The sequence below is a fragment of the Xenopus tropicalis genome, chromosome 9, assembly GCF_000004195.4.
Source record: "Xenopus tropicalis strain Nigerian chromosome 9, UCB_Xtro_10.0, whole genome shotgun sequence".
Classification (NCBI taxonomy): Eukaryota; Metazoa; Chordata; class Amphibia; order Anura; family Pipidae; genus Xenopus; species Xenopus tropicalis.
In genome coordinates this window covers 18,847,691-18,870,281 of record NC_030685.2, presented here as the reverse complement: position 1 = coordinate 18,870,281, position 22,591 = coordinate 18,847,691, and the positions used below count along the sequence as shown (strand labels likewise).

Here is a 22,591-nt window from a genome sequence, read left to right as displayed (position 1 = left end):
ACAGCCAACTGAAATGTTTAGGGTTATTATAAGCCACCTCAAAGTAATCATACAAAAGAATGATGCCTCAGGTACAGGCAGGAGGTATAGTTTCCTCTATATAACTTACTTTATTATTTTATAACTATTTATAAACTTTATTGTTTTGGAATTATATAGTTAGAAAATATCCCTGAAATTGTTAAAAAGTAGTGGCCAATTCCCTTTTCCAAATGTCAGAGATTCTCTATTTCATTCGGTAGGAATAAGGTTGCAGAAAGTCTGAAAGTTTGGCCTGAAATCCAAAGCTCAGGCAACTGACATTATTTGGGTTGCAGAAACATCTAACTGCCTTATTAAATACCGGAGCCAAATATACAGTAAAAATTCAAATAAGTATTAAGTGAACCTATTTCACGTGCCAGAAGTATAATCATTGATTGAGTCACAACAGCAGGAAAATCAGCTCATACCACAAGGCTTGCAGGGTGAGTGCCAGATAGGAATTAAAGGGGTGTGATGGAGCTGATGATATTGCCAGTGGTGGCTTCCCAGTGAAATTGATATATCATAATGGCAGTGCCAGTCATTGTTGAAAGTGGCATACAGAGGGTGGTTGGAGGGCCAACAATGCAGGGGACAGTTACTTGTGCCAGCCATTGACAGAAGGTGTCAATGTCAATAGTAATGCCAAGGTATAAAGAAAAATAGGCAGCGATGAAGGAAGGGTGGTACCCTTGGTGGTGGTGCCAGCCACTGATTTTAGTGCCAAGTGTTGGTTAAAAGAAGACATGAAACTAAAGTCGATGTATTGGGACTGCCAACAATTCTTCTCAACACATGGCTGTGGCTGCTGAAGGTTTCACCCTGCATTCTGCCTGTGTAGCAGCTTGGTACATGCACCAGCCCAAAGGCAGTCCATACTAAGCAGAACTTTAAGAGAGCAAAGTGATATTTTATTGTACATAGGAATTCTACTCTACATAATAGAAGCCTCACATTTTCCCTTAGCCCTCCATGGAAGGCTAAATGTACAGAGCAGATGTGTAGAAGGCACATCCAGGGTTTCCTACAAAGACTTCTCCAGCAACAAGTGGCAAAAAAAAAACATCTGCAACTGTCAGTAAGTGAATTCTGTAGGAAATGAGCATAGTGCTACCCACAGATGTACTGTAATACTTACTGTCCACTTTTTGGACAGCAATAAACATGCTCCTACTGCTGACTGTCCACTTGTTGGCCAGCAATACAACATGCTTTCTATAAACCAGTGATAGCAACCATTTCCCAAGTGTTAGGTTGATTATCCAAAATACCACTATAGGGAAGAAGTAAATGTAACACAAAAATGGCAGCTCGGGTACCACGCCCAGCCCAAGGGCCTCCATCTGGATTTATATATTTGGTAGCCCCATGTGGACAGATCACAAAACTTGCCAAAACTTGCCTCCAAGCTAAAAATGTAAAAATGGGCATCTATTTTGAAGCCACTGGGAGCAACATCAAAGGGGGTTGTGAGCAACATGCTGCTCACTGGGTGGGGATTACTGATCTAGGGCATAAAATGGGCATTCTAATCAAATATGTCTCTAACTGGCCTCCCCAGCATGGCTCTGAGTGCCCTGTTCTAAACCAAGTCTTGGGTTGCAAGACTAAAACTATCAGTCACATGGTCTAAGGCACCGAGATTTTAAAGAGACACCATACAATTTGTGCAGAAGATAAAACTAATGTAAAGATAGCGTTAGTTAGTTTAGGATAAATATTATGGCATGGCCTGAGCTTCTCAGGATGCTTTAGTCATAAATTCTTCTTCAAACCCTTATCTTCCTATGTGCACGTGCTAACACAATACAGCCGTCCATTCCAGAATGTGAGGAATTAACAGGAAATGACTACTCCCACCCTGCTGAAAACTACCACTCTAAATTTCACATATTTTAAGCTCTGTATAGATTATATATTGTATATTTGCACGCACAAGCAGATTTACTAACACTAAGTAACTAACTTTACAGATTAATTTGCCAGTGCAAAGGAACCCTGTTTCTATTAAAAAAACAGCACAGGGATTTCGAAGATTTACAATCATATGTGGTCAAATGATTTGTTTGTTTTATTAATTATGATAACCTTGTCTCTTAGGATATTAAAGAATAAATAAATAAAAAAAAATTAGTTCCTAGATTATTTTTAATAACATTAAGAAAAGGAAATTGGTATTTTATCTATTCATTATCTGTGGGGTTGAGTTTAATATCATGCTTAAGGGCAAGGGCACACAAAGCATATCCAACGCTTCTCTCTACCTGCACATTTTAATCGAAGCGGATCCACTCTAATAAGCGGCTTTCTATATCTGAACTGAAGCACAGAGCAAAGCAGAGATTGGCCTGAAAACCCATCCCAGACTATCAGTTATATCCAGCTGAATAAGTACAGGCACAGGATTGGTTGTTATGTACCCCCCAGTTATTCTAGTCGCTTAGTTTAGACCTTGGTGCCAGAGTCAGGGCCAGAACTAGGAGTAGGCAGAAAAGACACATGGCTTCTGTGTCGGGGTGCTAGGCAAATATCTCTTCTGTCTGCCTCTTCACACACATACTGCTCCCCGCACACCCTGTCATCAGCATGTGAGTGTGTGCTCAGGGGGTGGGAGGGGCAGGTCCCAGGGCAGTTTGACTAGGGGCATTCATCCAGCTTGGCCCGGCACTGGCCAGAGCTTCTCTTCTTCCAAAAATGCTCTTCTCAGTGCTGTACCACCATGCTCTTCTAGTGCCCCAGCATCCTCTGCATTTGTGCATTACAGAATTTGGCAAAGAATTTAATTTCTGTATGGTGCATGTGCCTGCCATGAACAGCATGGAGGATGCTGGGGAACCATAAGAATATGGCGGTGTAGTGATGAGAAGAAAGTTACCATGGGCCATTACAGTTTTGGAAGAAGAAGAATGCAGGCCTCCAGTTTGAAGTATGCAACTAGAATCATTGGGGGGTATCTATCAACTTGGTGCCCCCTAGTGCTTTTCATGTCCTATTAGCCTAAAAGCTTATCCTAAAAGCTGTGTAAAATAAATGGAAAAGATCGCCATCTGAATGCCGGATATTACGCCGGATATTACGCCGTTATTTTCCATAAGTTCTGGTGGAAGAAAAAACGCGTAAAACAATTACGCTGATTTTACGCCGTTTTTACACCATTTTTACCCGGCGAAGCCTGGCGATGTGTGGCGAATTTTCTCGCCGTTTTTTACACAGCATAATAAATATGCCCCATGGTGTACTGTTCCCTTCTCTCTGCCTGTGTTTTGTAGACAGACGGACCAATATCCATTCCTTGTGCCTACCCAGGCCTAAGCAATAGCTCCGGGAGCAGTCACAGGGAAAGGCTGACGCCAGCGTAGGGGCTAAGAATCAGCCCTGTGTGGCATTAGCTTTATACATATGAACAGGAAGACCTGCCTAATATTTGGACACATTTACAATATAAAAAGATATCCATAAGCATTTCTTTGCCTCACAGACTTTACTTTTTGCCATTTCACAGTAAATTCTCTTTTCTTAAAAAGTGACCAATGACCGAGCCTGGCGTGACTTACTCTGACAAGTGCAAGTTCCGCTATGAGATCTTTTTTTACACATGTATCTGTAAACACTAAAGTGAGATTATAGTGACTTATTAAAGGAGACATATTGGATGAATGGGAAAAACGCTAATTTTGTAGGCAATTATGAATAATATCCGGTGCTGGTTTCCCTTTGGGCTAAACATTAACCCTATCTGTAACAATGGCCCCTTTATTGGAGCTCCCTATAGATCCTTTCAGGTCCCTGTCTGGGTTTCACATGAGGGGTGGGTGTGTCCTAACGGTCCCTGCCAGAAGCACAGTAGGAGGGGGAGAGCCAATCACAGCCCTGCAGTCACACAAGCACAGACAGGCTTCAGTTCCCTATCAGGTCAGCCTAGCTGCTGATTGGTTCCTATCCTACAGTGCAGGGTACGGAGGGCTGCCGGCTCCCCAGCTTATCCAGAGAATTCAGCCAGCAGGAAGTGGCACAGATGGGCGGAGCTAGTGGGGTTTTGGGCGAATTTCTCAATAAATCAGTCAGAAACACAACATTTTTAAGCACAATCCTTCTATATCTAGAAGAGTATAATTCTCTGGTACATTCTCAATTTTTATAGGATATGTCTCCTTTAAGAAGCCTTTGTAAAGGCTCTAGTTACTGAGTAAAACAGAGCTCTGAAGTAAAATATGGGCTATTTTTCTTGATATTTTAGTAACTGGGAATACAATGCCCTTGGCATCATGTTACCTAGGTAGAACAAGTAGCAGGACAGCTCCCACCCTTGCTAATAAAAGCAAATGTACAGATAATATCCTTCACTGTGCAAAATAAGCAATGTCTGTTGGGTGAATTGGTAATTTAAAGAAAGATAAAGCTAAAACATTTTCATAGTCAGTCAGTGTCTACAGACAGGACAGCGCCATTTAAGCTTCAATTTACATACAATGTCAGACCAAAAAAAACCCAGATATGGCCGCTTTGTGTTTTTATAGATAGGAAGCTACTAAAAATAAACATGAACTCAGATCCTTATCTGATACTGCATCAAAAAGCTATTGTCATTCACAAGATGGGCTAAAAATAAACAGAGAAGAGGAAAGTTTACTCCTTGGGTGTGGACTTTTCCTCCGACCTAGGTACATCCTGGTGACTCCACCAACACAAAACAAACCAACCTCCTATAGAAGGAAACGAGACCAGGAAAACCTGCCCAGTGTGTTCAGCAATGGAATGCTGGGCAGAAAAACAATGGCTGACACCAAGGCAGCCATTTTGTTGATGAACGCACATGCAAAGGACATGGCCAATGAATGGCAGTGGAATGTTGTCAATTAAAGCAACAGCATGGGCATACAGTAAATTTTCCTGTCACTAAATACAATTTTCCCCCTCAGAGTAAGATGTGCACACATCCAAGCGTGGTGCTGGTCCTCCGGAAACACAACTGAAAAGGTTGGCATCTCTGCCACTCTGCAAATCACTAGCTGCATACCTCTATTAGGATCCAGTCACGCGAGGTGCTTCATCGACTAGCGGGAAATTTGTTCTCCGGCGGGCGATGAAGCGTCTGACAATACTTGCTGCTTTGCATTAGTAGGAATTGCTATAAATTATATATATATATATATAATTGTGGTTTTGTCCCTGAGGAAGAGCACAGTTGGTGCTCGAAATATTGGATCGTTTTCATTAAAAAAATTTTTTGTTTTCTAACAAAGTCCCTGCGTGTGCGGCTCATTGTCTTGCTATATACATGGTTTTTGCAAGCACCTGGGGCATTTGATTACTATTAGGGTGTGCTCTGTTCTTTTCTGTATATATATATATATATATATATATATATATATACATATACACACACACACACACACACTTCTTATGCTAACATATGTTTTGGCAAAGTGTTTTATGACAATGTCATGGATCAGTTGGACAAACTGACCTCATGTGAAAGTCTTTGGGATCAAATCCTGAATGTCATTTTGCTGTGTCAATAACTTTCCTGTGGAGAGCTGCCACCCACAGCCGTGCCTCAGCTGGCCATATCAGTTCTGTTCTGCATAAGCTCATGTACAAATCCTGCCACATGAGAGCTCGCAGGAGGTGAAAGGTCTACATGAAACCAGCACCCACCCTGAAAATCCTGCTCTGGAAGCCGGGCAGCCACTAACAATGAATTCTCTGTGTGGAGTTTCTTGTTACGAGGAGACTAGCCATATAAGCCAAAGCCGGATTGTACATTCTAGGGAAAGACACAGTGGCCATTAACTCCACCCCCACACTGTTTAACCATTAACGTTACACAAATGGTTTGCTCTTAAGCTGGCCATACACGCACCGATGATATTGTACGAAACCTCATTTCATACTATATTCAGTGCGTGTATGGCGACTCGGCTGCGATATTGGTCAACTCGCCGATCAGGGTGGGTTAAAAGATTTTGATCGGGCACCAGTGAAAGGCGCCTGAGCAAAATCTACATTCAGGGCTGAATCGGCAGAAGGAGGTAGAAATCCTTTCGTTTCTACCTCCATTTCTGACGATTCAGAACTGAACATCTGTGGAGGATGATAACAATCTTTTGTGAGACCAATGGTCGCACGAAAGGTCAAAAATCGCCACGTGTGGGGCCACCTTTCTTGACAGAATTTACGAGATGAGGTAGCCTTATGATTTTTGGGGGAAGCGTATTTATTTGCATACTTCCTACTGTACATACAACAAGAAGTCTGAGGAGAGTTTAAAGGTTCAGTAATCCACAGAAAACGGGGAACTGCCTATTAAATATTTTTGGGCAACAAGCGTTTGCACAGGGATTGTGTCAGGCGAATTTAGTGTGAAAATCCAAAAAAGTATTTATTTTGACTACACACCCATATCTTTTAGCATGTTTATATCTAATTGGTGTGAGCCTTGGATAACAGGTTGTTTATTAGGCCCTAGTTTAGGGATCCCCAACCTTTTTTACCGGTGAGCCACACTCAAATGTAAAAAGACATGGGGAGCAACACAAGCATAAAACATGTTCCTGGGGGTGCCAAATAAGGGCCGTTATTGGCTGTTTGGTAGCCCCTATATGGACTGCCGGCCTATAGGAGACTCTGTTTGGCAGTACACCTGGTTTTTATGCCTCCAAAATTTGCCTTCAAGCCAAGAATTCAAAAATAAGCACCTGCTTTAAGGCCACCGGGAGCAACATCCAAGGGGTTGGAGAGCAGCATGTTGCTCACGAGCCGCTGGTTGGGGATCACTGCCCTAGTTGGTCTCAGCCGATACTGTGTATGGCACACCTTTACATTGCCACGGTGGTTTTGGGAGGGTCGGAACAACTGCCTGTTATCACAGCTCACTGAAAAGAATAGGAAATGCTCTCACCACCAGTGTTTAAAATATGCAGTGTGTTTCCAATTATTTGCAATGAGAAGCGATGACAAGAGAAAGGGAATACCGAGCACCACAGTACAAGCACATATTGTCTATCAAATCTGTTACAAAACATCAGCCTATAATTGTGCAAGGAGTTTGCATAACTGATATGCCATAGTCTATGGAGCCCACTCCAACAGTGAAGGATCTGAGAAAAAAATATCTTTGAGGTTCACACATGGACATCCAGTAAGACAGCCCTGCCACAGAACATTGTAATTTAAATACAGGCACCAGGCTACAGGAAGGGCCCAGTAGGTAGACCCTTAGGAAGCATTCACAGGTTCAATTAAACCATGATGATTAAGGGTGAAGACACACTGAGCTACTAGTAGCAGCTACTTTTTCATGGCTACTAAACTCCAGAAAATATCCTGCCATAGACAATATTGAGAACTGCCTCTGCTAAAACTCACGTAGAGACAATTCTCAGTAAATAATCAACATTGTCTATCTTAGTAGCCACGAGAAGTAGCACCCTTAATGGATACACTACTAAGGGCAGGGGTACAAAGGGAGATTAGTCACGGCGCAACAAATCTCCATTGTCATGAGCGACTAATCTCCCCGCGATGCCATCCCACCGGCTAGAATGTAAATCGGCGGTGCCTTGAGAGGAAACTTCGGGCGACTTAGGCAAATCGTGGCGCCACGTATGCCATCCCACCGGCGACTAAACTCCCTGTGTGTCACTGCCCTAATAAATGAAAGCAATATTTACACAGTCACTGTGGTTTCTATTAAAATCAATAGAAGACTGCATAGAAACATGTGAGCGCTTCTCCGTGGGCTGATAAACATCAGCGGAGAATACACTAACTGTACCATGAGCCTGATAGATAATGACTAATTACAAGCTGAGCCAGTAATATTATCCCAACCTAGGAAAATTAAATATTATCAGTTTTTAATATTTGCATTAGGCATTTACCTATAGCATCCAATCAGCAATTACTTTTGATCAGCCCTCTGCAAAGCAAAGACTTGATTGGTTGCTATGGGTAACTCTACTGGATTAATTTAGCAGCTGTTAGTAAATACACCCCTTAGCTTCTTCTGAGGGGAAAATTAGTTGCGATACACGTATGAATCTAGTGATACTCACTATTTTTTTCATACTATTTATGAGCTGATATATGATGGGGCCCCTTTCAGCTTCTTTTCCGCTTGGAACTCATGAATGTTCCACTCCAAGTAGTGACCCTATGCCCTTCGGCCTATGCCCTTCCAGCACATATAGAATTCACCGCTCAGGGGGCCCTGTAGCAAATGATCTTTAACACACTCATTTCCTGAACTGTAGCTACTAACAGTTTCCAGACTTGCAGGACCCCCAGATCAGATTTCCACATTCAGATGCAACCATGAATGTACCTCTCTCTGGTTATGTCTGCGCAGAGTGCCAGGGAACATGTGAGCCCTAGATTTAGAGTACAACCACCAAGCTAGTTATGGGCCAAATGGCTTTTACGAAGGAACCTGCTATTTTCTTAGGTATGGAGAACGAAAATTAAACTCCGGATTTGAGGATACGCTATAAAAAAATCACCCTCAACACACCAAAACGCCACCAGTTCAATGGTTAAATAAACACATCAACTGCTTCTGTTCAGTATATGTTTTTTGAAGCACTTTTAGGGTATGGGGAGGATGATGGGGCCATATACATGGTAACTCAAATACCAAAAGTGCCCTGTGTTTACTGTCCTTACATAATACCACCTGCTGACAGGACAAAAAGCCCTATAAGGGCAGTGGCACACGGGGATATTAGTCGCCGCGATAAATCTTCACTATTGTGGGTGACTAATCTCCCAGACATGCCATTTCCCCGGCAAGAATGTAAATTGCCAGTGGGATAGTATACGCATTGATTTGGTCGCCCAAAGTTGCCTCGCAAGGAAACTTCGGGGGAATTCGGAAAACCGAAGCAACGCTTATACCATCCCACCCGCGATTTACATTCTTGCTGGTGGGATGGCATGTCGGGGAGATTAGTCGCCCGCAATAGTGAAAATTTATCAAGGGTAACTTATCTCCCTGTGTGCCACTGCCCTAAACTAAAAGGAAAGGTGTTTTTTAAATACAGATGTGGCGTCTTTTCTGTATTCTGCTCTTTACCTGCAGAATTTTTGCAAAGGCAAAAAACCTTAGTTGTTACACTGTAATTGTCATATTCAAATTTGAGCAAAATTGCCTTTAGCCACTTTTGAATCATGACACTAGGGATTTGGCCAAATCCAAATTCTGCAAAAAGTGCTGGGAATTGGGCCGAATCTTGGCTTTGGCAATTTCCTCATCTCTAGCTGTGTATCAGGACAGATTTCACTTAGCTTCTGCCTATTAATAACAACCTTCCCTTGTCCCTTAGGAATTATTTGCTGTTATTTGTGAGATCCACAGAGATGTGGGAGTGCACTTGAAGATGGAAATAGAATATATTTGGCATTAGGCTAGGTGGGGAAATAGTTCCAACTACATATCTCTCAGAGATATCAACTCAGACGTCATCTGGGTGATCATCATCCAGTCTTGGCATTTTTTAGGCCTGTATACCAAATGGTAATATAAAATAATAGGGATCCATGGTTCAAAAGGAAAAAAAGTTGTTTTCTTTCTTTCTTTAACCCAAAATGCACTTTTCTTTCCCATCATTCTAGCATAACTGCACCTGGCTGTATCCAACGCCAATCCTGGTGCCTAAACCTCAAGGCACAAAAGTTTGGTGTTGAGAAATAAACAAAGAGCATTTGGCACAAGTTGTGCCCATTGTGCACAGAACAGTTCCTGGGCATCCAATTGCAAGACCCTTACTTTCTTAAAGTGATACTGACACTAAAAAACTACTCTTCAAAATATGAATGTACATTAAAAGTACATCATGTTGATCCTTTTTCACCAATAGATTTGCTTTTGTAAGCAATTATTACTTAATGTTCCTAAACCTGAATGTTTTGCCAACCAGACTGTCCCTTTTCAACCTGTCAGTTATAGCTTTTAATGATAACAGACTACTGCTGCACAAATATGGCAGCATACATTGAGAATCAATTAGGTAATGTAAAAGCATCAGAAAGTACTTTTATGGCAAAAATTATAAATAGCATAACTAATGTTATAAAAGATTGAAACATTTTCCAGTGTCAGTATATCTTTAAGGGCACTACTGGAGCCTTTTACTTAATACCTGCCTACTTAATACCTGCCGCCTTCTGCCCTATTGTCTTTTAAAGTAATGGCTGGATTAGCATTAGCCTATGTCTATGATTATAACGTCAGGCCAAGCACAGGGTTATCCTACAAGTGATGAATCACTCCTGACCTCATCTCTAACCAGGCATGAGTATTATTAAAGGGGTAGTCAACTTTCTTTTAACCATTTTCATGCTATAGATCTGTGCTGTTCAACTTTTTGATGTAGTGGGGGTGGGGGGCAATTATCCCATTATTTCATATATATGGGGTTAAGCATATAACAAAATTTTGATTTTAGATCCTTAATTACTTTGGGGCCCATAAATATCTACTGGAGGGCCACATTGAGCCTGTAGATTAGCACCATCTGAGGCAATTCAGTTTTCTATTTTTTTTTGGCCAACCTGCAGTCCTCTAGTCAGCTGCAAACCCAGTATCCAGCAGCAGGTATCAAAGGAAGCTGGGAGTTGCTGGGAATGTACTGGGTAGACATGCCTGTATTAAATGTAGACAGTTCAAGGTAATGGAAAATATTAACACTGCCCCCTTCCCTACCTTACCACACTGGGTTCATGTTGCACCACTATATATACACAGATTGTTGACTAGCATTAGCATCACAATTACCATCGGCTATAGAGCTTACAGCTCAGCATGACATCTGCCAATCGCAATCGCTTCCCGTAATGCAGCTGGTAGAGAATCTGCCCAATGCAGTTGACACCATAAACAAGTTTACAGTATACAGCTCATGAGAGGCACAGAGCCATAGGGATGTATCACAAACAAGATAACCCACAAAGGGTCTTTATAAGAGCAAGGAGGAAGGTTTATATTTGGCAACGCACATAAACACACTACGGGGAAAAGCCTGCATCATCATACGCTCATACGTCAAACTGGGCACCGTTATAGCAGCTTGTAATTTACCTCTGGCGTCTGAGGGATCTGTAATGCAAGGTACCGACAGAGATAATATAATACACAAGAAAAAAATTAGCCTGCTTCTTCACAGTATTCAACTGCCAATGGCCTAAAATACAAGGATATTATAAAGCAGCGGTTCTCAACCTGAGGGTCTAAACCTCTTTGGGGGTCGAATGACCCTTTCACGGGGTCACCTAAGACCATTGGAAAACACATATTTAATTTTATGGTTGGGGGTTACCACAACACGAGGAACTGTATTAAAGGGTCGCGGCATTAGGAAGGTTGAAAACGACTGTTATAAAGTCCTGCATTTTATGACTATATAAAAGCACAAGGTTGAAGGCACAGTTGTTTTTATATAGCTGATGGAACTCCCAACTGATGACGCTACCAAGCACTGTTTATAAGGATATAATTTACAGGATATTCATGGCAGGTGTATATTATATAGTTAATAATGTACCCCTATTGTAAAATATAAATATATCATAAGTCACTGAGGCATTCCATGACCATAAAAATGGAAGTTCACTCACTAAGCTCTGATTATATCACTAAGCAACACTTAAGGACATAATTTACCGTTTGGTCTCATAGGCAAATGACCAAACTGTATGCTATAAGAATATATTTAAGAAGAAGGCCCAATGTATTTTTGATATATAAGTAAAACTAGGGGACTCCTAAGGCAAATGCCTCTCACTGTTTTCCACCAGAACACAGGGCTGATCAAGGCCATAAGCCTAAACCCTTACAGCAATGGGGAGATGATCTGTGATATATCTACGGTAAATACACTCAGACATATATAATACACATAACATCACCTTTGCTGCACTCATGTTGCAACTAAAGAATTGTCAGAAAACCAAGGGAAGGTTGGGGTTAATGCTGAGCTACATCCCCAATGGCTACGGAACACGTTTTGGAGCAGAAGGGCTGGAATTAGTCCATACCGATGCAGAAAGGGATCCATCAGCACACTGGCCAGTGTTTCATTAATTCCCCAAATCCTACTTACAGCCTGCGGGCAGGAAACAGGATCCTTGGGAGGGGAGCTTCTCCCTAGCCCCTCTGCCCTTACGCACGCCCTCTGACATGCAGCTGTATGGAGCAGGCCCGGATTCATCCTTGGGAGAAACAACGCAATTTCGGATTCCTTGGCTGCCTCCAGGAGAACTGTGCAAGTTGTCTTTAAGAAGGACCCCTTTATACTACAGTTTATGGTGACTTGAATTGGACAGATCACTTCTGGGTGGCACAGGGCACAGGTTGTCTTTAGTGGGGTGCAAATAGGGTTGAGTGGGTATAGCGGAGAGAGATGGCAACAACGTGGCAAGATCAGATCAGAGGTTGCTGCAGTTGTGTCAGTCAAAGGCCTTGCAAGGGGTGCAGCTGAAGGACAAACGGTTAGACATTCCTATTTATATTAGGTCTAATGTACCACCTATTGTAAAGTCACTGAGGAGTTCCATGAACATATAAAGGCACAAGGCCAAACACCAAATCATGGAATTCTGAGGTTACTTCTTATATTCTCATAATTATTATAATACACAAGTTTCAGTGAGTCACATGACAAAAATGACATCACTAAGCACCTCAGAGTGCCGCGACCTGTATAAAAGCACTTGGCCTTCAGCTACACACCCTTCTATAGTCATGGAACTCTGAAGTGGCTTCTAATACCTTACACATTATTCCCTATATATATTTAAAGGGGAACTCCACCCCAACACAACTTAAGCTTTTTGAAAAGTAAACATAATTTTTAAGCAACTTTGCAACAGACATCAATTAAAAAATATGCAGCCTTTTCATGGTTTTTAATGTAATAATACGGTTTGGAAGCCCTGCTCCCTGTTCCCCTGCTGATCTGGCTGACTACTTTGAGGCTCAAATAAAATGTAACAGTAGTCGCCTGTCCACAGCCTGCCGTCAGCCTGCATCCTCCCAATCCCACAATTCCTTGCACAAGTTATGTCAATAAGAAAAGGAACCTCACAGTAAAGCAATGCATTGTGGGTTACTTCCCTTATGTTATCTGTAAGCTAAGCTGCAGAGAAGTTGTTACATCATTTGTAACATCAATTGTTTTAGTCCCTCCTCCCCTGCCAGGATTTCAAATGATGCAGAAAGAGAAAAACTGCAGCTGGATTTTAGCATACAAAATTGGTATTTATTCTTACTTTTTGAGGGAACTGATTACAGTGATAAGTATATTTAACAATTTTTGGTTTGGAAGCCAGAGTTCCCCTTTATGTAAGGGTTATATTATATAAGTTTCAGTTGGTAATGCTTGTAGAAATGACATCACCAAGCACTGTGACATCACTGAGTAATGTTTTGAAGGCTATATTACATATTACATAGATTGGTGGAAAGTTCTAACACACTGTACTAAGGCAAGTGTATATAATACTGCATTCACTGGTGTGCAGCAAGCTGGGGATGTGAATTTCCCGGGTATCCTCTTTAATACATCCGACACACATAAAGCTGTGAATACAACACACTTTTCCAATTAAAGGCAAGTTGTGTTTTGGCATGTGAGCTCTCTCTTCGTGTCTGATCTTGTTGTGTATCTTACATATATATGGCGCCTAACCCAAACATTTACAACATGGTTAGGCCTCTAATATGGTATCTAACAAGCTGGTTAAAATGCAATGAACACAAACATTCTGGGGGCTGGAGAGAAAGGACAAATATACAGAAACCAAACACGCCATTCGAAATAAAGCGAATCCATTATGCAGTGCATTCCCATCTGTTGTAAAATAGCATACATTAGCCTGATGGCCGGGCAGCCACAGTTCATCGTGTAACCCCTTCATCACCATGCAGCAAATATAAATATATACAGCAAATAATGTACCCTTCTCGTAAAATTTATGGATTTTATAAGTCATGAGGCTTTTCCACGACCACTAAGCATTTATTATACCCAATGACATCACTGAGCACTGTTTTTATAGTGAATAATGTAGCCTCTATTGTAAAATATAAGCATATCTTAAGTCTCCAAGGAGTTCCATGACCATATAAAATTATCCTATTTTTCAACAGGGGGTGAATTATTTATTAAAATAAACAGGTTTTCAGTGAGTCTGTGACAGAAATTACATCATTATTTACTTATATTAAACCAAGTGTGCAGATTTTTACCCGATACAGTCAGAATATGGTTGGGAAATCCAACTGAACTCAACATTGCGTCCGTGGCCTGTGAAATGGTGGCCAGCAAACCATAGCATACATAGCCTGTGTATCCCTGGTCTGATTTATATCTAAATAAGCCCAAATCAAATACTGATCAGAAAGGCACTATTTTTAGTCCAATAAACAAAGCAGTGGGCTTTGACTTCTGTTTGGTTTCCTCTATCAAGGAGTTGACACCAACAGACGTATGAATTTTCCCCCAACCAAACTTATTTATATGTGTTTTCCATTTCTAAGTTATTAAAGTTTCTCCAATGGGACAATAAGATCATTAAATGGATGGAAAAAGAAGGACAATAATGGGAGAAAGAGCAAAAAGAAGTAGTGCTGGACAACAACTTGTCAGGTTAGGGTTAACCCATAACCTATCGCTTTGGTTAAACATTTATGTCAGCAGTACAAAAAGGTGCTATGGTGATAAGGGTAGTTAGTGCATTAAAATCTAATTATAGATGCTTTATCTGGCCATATTTTACACCTTTTCCTGATAAGAAGAAAATCCACAGCAATAAGAACCTGTTTTTACTCGTTTACAACCTGCAGCCATAAATATCATAAAAATGATTTGCCCCGACTGCCGCGGTACCAAATCTTACAGGATCCATTGTCGCCTTCTCTATATCCAAACAGAAACCAGTAAACATTGGATAATTGCCTCTCATGAAGGATAGCTTGAAGTACTGGTTGGCTGGGGGTTCTGACCTATAACAGTATCACTTGGTTTTGTTTTAGGAGTCGTAACCCATGAACAGTTGGACGTTTCTAGGGTGTAAGGCAGTATGATTTGGTGACCATTAATGCCAGGATAAAAGATAAACACAACACAATAGGTTAGATAAACCTATGGCGTGTGCGGGGCAGATGACAAGTATAGAATACGTCAGGCATTCCGCTCAGGATTACTGAAAGGTTCCATATAATAGGTATTAAGCTCCCTTGCATTGTACACTGTCTCTGTTACGACACACACTGATCCTTTCACAGGCCAGATTCCCACTCTTACAATGGTCCGCGGTTGAGGAAGATCGAGGATAAAGATCTGGGGCCTGGACTCGGGCCAGTTTTGTTACAGCCTTGGGTGGTGGCCAACAAGGATGTCTTCCCTCCCCAGCTAATTATCACAGCAAAAGCCAAGGTGCACCACCCTATCCTGGGCGGAACGGGGAACCACGGCTTCCCTTGATCAGATCTAGAACTTCATACAGAACACAAACAATGAATGCAGCACAAGTGTGGAATAGGCCGAGACAAGAATAGGGGGCTGAGTGCTGCACTTGATGGTTCAACCCTGGTCTCCTACCACAGTGGCTTCCAGTTGAAGCCTTTGTAGTCTGCTAGCAATGCTCAATTTGGTATCAAAAATGCAAATTTTGAGTTGTATCACACCCCTTTTGCTCATGCAACATTAGTATTGACCCACACTCCCCCTGCTACACTATCACCAACAGGAACCGCAGGACATTTTTAATTTAGAAGGTTCTTGGCCACAAAGAACTATAGGGTGCAATTTCTGACCAAGTACCACCAGTACGGCATGTTGGTTGTTGGAGTTTTTCCAATTTGCACTGATACCCCTTCCCCAGGCCTTGACTGGCAATCTGTGGATTCCGGTACATGGCAGAAAGGCTGCTGTAAGATGCCATAGACAGTCACTATTTACTGGGCTGATGGGGGGCTGTTTGGGCCTCTGTGTACTTGGAATGCCAGGACCTATTTTGACTCTCAGTCCAAGCCTGCCCTACCCCATAAACTTGCAGCAGCCAGCATTCTGTGCCATATGCAGAACTCCTCATTGTTCCCTCTAGATCCATATTCCCCTCTCAAGCACTAACCATAAACAAGCATTTGTTTTTCCCTAAATGAGGTGCACTGACACCGGAGCCAGAACCCTTCTGCTGGAGAACAAATGTCCCTTTGGCTGTGGGAAAATAATTGGCAGGAGAGGCTTCAACAAGGCCATACCTTGTTTTCCCTGCACTTTTGGATTCACAACAGTCTTTCACACTCCCAGGCTCAATGCTAGAACTAAAAAAAAAAATCCAAGTATAGTTGTATCCTGCTAAGAATGCAGGGACATGTAGTTTGTTAGTAGGAAATCCTTGTATTTGCTAAAAGTCTGGTTATTCGCTGAGCTGAGCAATTAGCCCAGGTTATAGCTATAATTATCTGAGCAAGAGAGCTTTGATATGTACAAGGAAGTCTTGTGGTTTGGCGATGCCAGCTGCCAACCCTTTGCAGGGGGTTAGAGCAATTGACAGTCCTGCCAATAAGTAGGTAAAGAAAAGGGAGGGGTAAATACTGTGAGTCAGACGCTTGCCTCGTGTCTCTCTGCTGATATAACCTATCACCGAATGTTTGCATTACCAGCCAGTGTGGTGGGCACTGGCCCCTGAGCTGCCCTGAGGCGGCTCCTGCGATGCTGCCCCTGGTAACTTGGGGGGCATTGATGCTTAAGGCGGGTTTCTCAACTCACCTCATGGCAGCAGTGCCCCTGGAAGGGACTCAAAATAAGGGGCGCAGGGCAATGATGTTACACCGTCTTCCCCGTAATAATAATAAAATATCTTTAACCACTTGCCTACAGTAGATCATAAATTCTACAGTGGCACCTGTCAGCTACCCGACTGCTGATGCAGTAGAATTTACGCTTCTGGTTTACTCTTTGATCAGCGCCGCGCCACATGTTGTCTGGCAGCATTAGGCAAAGCAAGATCAAAGATCCCTGACAGGCAAGTGGTTACAATTAATACTGGGATGCCATAACTTGGCAAATGTTTTGGGCGTTACATTACATAACGCCACGGTGATAAAAAATTAAAGTGAATAAAATGTGCTTTGTACAGCAGATGCTATATGCCCTAATCGCCAATATATCCTCTAAGGGTTTGATATTTCCTACCATGGAGGGGGAGGGACAACAAGGTAACTCAATGAACTCAATAAGGTAAAAAAAAGTGCATTTATGGTTTATTTCTCCTTGCAAACAGAAATGACTTAATAAGATGTTTTCTTTATGGTCTTTCATGTCTCCCACCCTTTTCTTTCCTGTCGGAGATAAGGTATCACTGGGTATGGACAAGCAGCCTGCAAACTAATGAGAGCCATCTTTTGAAAAAGCAGAAAAAAATCAGCAGATTCCACTGGCAACAGTAATTCCAGGAAATTCTCCCCGGGAGAGACACTTTTTGAGAGAGTGAGAACTCAAGAGACATGCAGCAAATCTGCCTGGCTAACAACAGACAAGCCATTCGAGCAGACAGAGAGTCACAGGGGAGGGCAGGGGAAGGGTTTTTTCTGTTTGCTAAGCTGAGCTGCTAAGGCCAATTAACCCAGTGCTAAAGCGCTAATGAGAATTACATTATTATAACCCTGTATTTATATAGCACCCTCATATTCCACAGCACTTTACAGATTGTATTTCCCTGACCCAGTCAAGCTTAGAATCCAAGGTCCATATCACAGTCACACAAGTCAATTTTATTTAGGAACCTGTATGTTATTAGAGAGTGGGAAGAACCCTCGGTCTTTCCTGTGCAGATTGTGCCCTTGCCAGAATGGTGACTAAAGGTGGCCATACACAAGCCGATCCGCTCGTTTGGTCACCAAACAAACCGAACAAGCGGACCTTCTCCCGATATGCCAACCTACGGTGAGCGATATGGGCCACTGGACCGAGGACCGCATCAACGAGCCGATGCGGCCCCTGATTTGACAGGAAAATCAAACCTGCCCGATAGGGATCTGGCCAATTTTAGGCCAGATATCGGTCAGGTAGGTCGTTTGGAGGACAGATAAGCTAAAAAAATATATATATATATATTAACAGTATACAGCACTGTCAACAGCACTGTTAACACAATAATTCAGGCAAAGAAAATCCTTGTGCCATAGAGCCCACAAAGTTTGCTGGGCACAAGTTATGTTTTTTGGATGGACACATGGTGGCAGAGATAAGAGCACATCGTTATGAACACACATGCATTTTAGGGCCAGATTTCTTTTAAAAAGACAAAAAAAACCCCCAACCCAGATGTGTTTGTTTCAAATATAAAGCTAAGCCTTATGTTATGCATATGTTGGGCAAGAACAGCATGCAGTCTTATCACCCAGGAATGGCTGCATAGATAAAGAGTACTTGTGGGGGGGATTCAAACAGGACATGGGCTGTTGTTATAGAAAGGGTGGGGGATAACAGGTATAGCAAAGACATATGGCAACAGTAGGGCAAGATGGAGACAGCAGGGAAAGATGGCAACAGTAAAGCAAAATAGCAAGGGTGGGGGATAACAGGTATAGCAAAGACACATGGCAACAGCAGGGCAAAATAGAGACAGCAGGGAAAGATGGAAACAGGAGGAAAATATACAAACAACACTTAAAGCAAGATGGAGACTGTAAAAGAGTAAGGCAACAGTAGGGCAAGATGTCACTTAAAGGATAACAACAGTTACACTTAATAACAATGTTGCCCAACCTGTGGCCATATTATTATTGAGGTACAACTTCCTGTTCCTGAGTACAACATCCTCTGGAGGACTGTAGATTATAAAATCAGGGCTACCAGTAGTCATAGTTAGAAGGGGGGCCCCAAAAATTAGCCCACTGGGCACCTGGGAGGTAGGCCCTGCTAACAAGTAAAATGTAAAAGAAAAAAAGCCCCTTTAATGCATGGTCATGCCCTGGCCTCCTAGGAATTATGCCTAAACTCCACCCATGATGTGCCCAAACCCTGCCCACTTACAACACTTTTCCATCTTTGGCCCCCTGACAGCTGTATGCCCAGTAGCCCCCTGACGGTGGCCCAGGATAAAAGTCTTAAGTCACCTCACTTTGCCGCAGATTACATATACAATTTGCTGCTAAACAGCATATTGGCAATCAGTCCAGATGCACGTTGCATGGCTGCTTAAACTCAAGTACAGTCTGAAGCATGCATCTGCGATGACTGCTAATTAGCCGTGCAGCAACCGGATTTCATATTAAAGAGAGTGAGGCAGAGAATGGAGATACACATTCTCCTAGCAGAATCCTAACACAAGCGCAGCGCAAGTGTCTGTTCTACTGTAACTCAATTACAGTGATATACTGCCCGGCCCTGGTGTACTTCCTTGCTGCTGGTACCATGGCAGGCAAGCCGTATATAAGTTTAATTATGTCCTCAAGTGCTGTGCTATTCGCAGCTTCTGCTTAAGGGAAGGAAGGAACCCATCACCTTCACAAGGGAAATTTATGTCTCGGCCTCTTTGCCATTCAGAAAGCAGAAATTTGTCTTCTTAAAAGTCACCAGGAGCAGATTTTTGTCATCCATAGTTATTTTCATGACACTGACCCTGAGGCAAATTTCTCAACTCAGGTGATGGCAGGAGCCCTTTGTACCCAAGGCTACCGCAATAGTAAGGACCTGTGCCTATAAAGATACCACTAGTACCCCACAATGTCGGACTGGGGTTTTGGGACCCACTGATAACCTCACCACAAGGGCCCCCACTCTTGCCACCAAAGCCCCCCACCCCTGTTGCCAACCCGCTTCCAAAGCCCCCAACCCCCCATCGCAAACCGACTGCCAAGGCCCCCTACCCCAATCACCAACACCCCCACCCCCATTGTGAACCCATGCCCCTCCACCAACATGTACCTTCCTCCCCTGTACAGAGAACCTCCGACTATGCCCTGCCCTGCAGATCCTGTGCTGGGGTCCACTAGAGATGGGGCCCACAGGATTTCTGTAAAGGTCCCCATACACGGGCCGATAGTAGCTGCTGATATCGATTCGGCAGCTAATCGCACGCCCTTAACTGTCCAGAATGAGTTAAGCGCCCGGTGCTCACTGCCAAAGGGATCGGCACCCTCCAAAAGTCCAGAATTGTCAAATAATGCAATGGCACTCAAGGCTACAAACGGGACAAGCCCTTACTCCAAACTTTATTGCGGTAGTGCAACGTTTCGAGGCAAAACAACCCCTTTATCAAGCATGCTGGACCTTTAGTTCAAGTGACACACATACACACACACATACAGTAGCCCAAGACAAGGCAAATTAGTAATTAATTCAGGTGGAATTTAATAATCAGCCCTGTAGCATCAGCTTCCATGACAGATGTAACCTCACTGCTAATGTTTTGGTGCTTTCCCATGACCCCTAAGCTGAGCTTCCCAACAGCAGTCCAGAGCACACTGAGTACGTGCAGTGCCACTGACATTTAAAAGATGGCCTAACAAGATCGAACATGGGGAGCTGCTGGGGACAACTTTTGATCATTACTGTTATAGGGCTGCTGAACCTCTGGGCTGGTACATTAAGTTCAGTATATAAAAGTATTTCTAGCCATGTACAATTTTTTAGTTCACCTTTAACAGTGTTTCCCATATATCTTTATGGAAAAAACTGACGTTGGTGAATTTTAAACAGCCATTCCCTGGTGGTCAAACCCCCCTAAGTAAATTAGCCTTAGTCTTTAAACCTACCAGCCTGATTGCAAAACTGGTAAATGAATTAATAATTCCACTAAATTAAAATTTAAAAGCCTGTAAAGGAATTTTGGGACCTTCTAAACCCCCCTTGCCTACATAATCACTGCTTCAGACACGCCGGCTTAGCAATAGCCACAAACAGATGTAATGCCGTTCTCCACGGAGGCGGGAGGATTAGGGGAAAACACACAGAAACACTGCATCCCACCGGCTGATCCAACTGGTCGGCCTTATCTGCTTTTATCCGTGTGTAGGATTAGAAGGTTTTCAAAATTTTGGAACCGCATTGGAAAAAGCGGATTATGAGCAGCATGTGGTTGGTGGGATGCTATCGGCTACAGAAATCTCAAGAAGCTGTAAAGTTTGCAACACCTTTATCGTCTGTATCATGTGTGGTTTCATGACAGGCATTTCTTGCCATGTGTTTACACACAATGCAATAGTCCATCCCTGCAGACAGTTGCAGTTTTTGCACAATATAAAAGGGGTAAAATATAAATAATATAATATCAGACAAAAAATATGGATAAGATCCAAAATCCGACCCCCATTTATATCCACATCTGAATCCAACCTGCAACCCGCAGGGTACCTGCTTTTCTTGCAGGTAATGCTTGGGTACCCAACCTGCCCCAGGACTCCAATTACAAAAAGGAAAAATACACTTTCTAAGATATATAGGAAAAAAAAACAAGTAAAATAAACTTTAAAGATCTTTTTTTTTTTAATCATCATCTGGGACCGAGTCACATGCTCCTACATTGCCCCCACACCTCCCCAGATCTGCTTTCTGTCACTGTAACATTTTACAGCCCTAGGCAGAGTATTTAATAAAGAGCTCCGCAGACAACCCTTAACAACATGAGTGCAGCCGGCCGAGTGGTCCTGTGATTCAGGAAAAGGGGCGGCGGGAAGGGTTGGGGGGGTTGGTGAGAGGAAACAGACTCCAGCAAAATAAAATGTTCCAGGTCACTTGGGATATTCCAAACAACATGCCAAAGCGGGGATAGAGAGAGCGGCTGCAGCTACCCCATTGGTACAAACATTTGCTTCCCAGGAAGGGGTTAAAGGGGGCCCCTTTAGCCAGATGTTCCACTATACGATTTCAGAACAATGAGAAAAGTAAACAAAGTCAACTGAAATGATGAGGACTTGCCAAAATATACAGCACTGCGACTGATCTGGCATATGCGACCCCATATGTGTGTTTTGATCTCTGTACTATGGGGGCGCACTTTGGCCCCTCAGGCCTTGGTCACAAGCTGGAAGCTCCCAATCCAATCATTTGGTTCCTTTACAGAGTCAATCATTCATTTTGAGTGTAATGTCACCACAAAAATGAATAGGACTGCTGTACTGCTATGCTCATTAGCCAATAAGATAGCACAGGAAGTGGGTGGCAACTACAATTTGTTGATGGCCTTCCGAATGCATCAGCTGACATCAGTGTCAGCACGGTGCAACCTGTTCTGATCCAATCAGAATGCATGGTGGTCACTCAACAGTGGTCAGATCCATAAACAAAGCATTGATGGGTTATAAAATGTCACACCATCTCATTCTCTGTGTGGCCGGCATTTTAGGTAGCCTTACATTGGCTAAAATTAGCAGCTAGTTTGTCCACTTAAGATGGAGTCCGCAAGTTTGAAAATTCAGTCAAGGAAATACCACACCAGGTCTCCTGTGGGGTCTGTACAGGGCCCCTAATATAATATGATTGTCCCTGGGATAGCCAACTGATTCAAATTCTAGTGTGCCCTAAACGTCATGGCCTGATAAGAATGCTGGGAGTTGTAT

At 42.7% G+C, this 22,591-nt stretch overlaps 1 protein-coding gene across 1 annotated transcript in view; it reads right to left on the bottom strand.

Moving 5' to 3' along the window:
* The window catches only part of slc9a3r2 (SLC9A3 regulator 2), a 72,483-nt gene that overhangs the window by 38,657 nt on the left and 11,235 nt on the right, over positions 1-22,591 (bottom strand).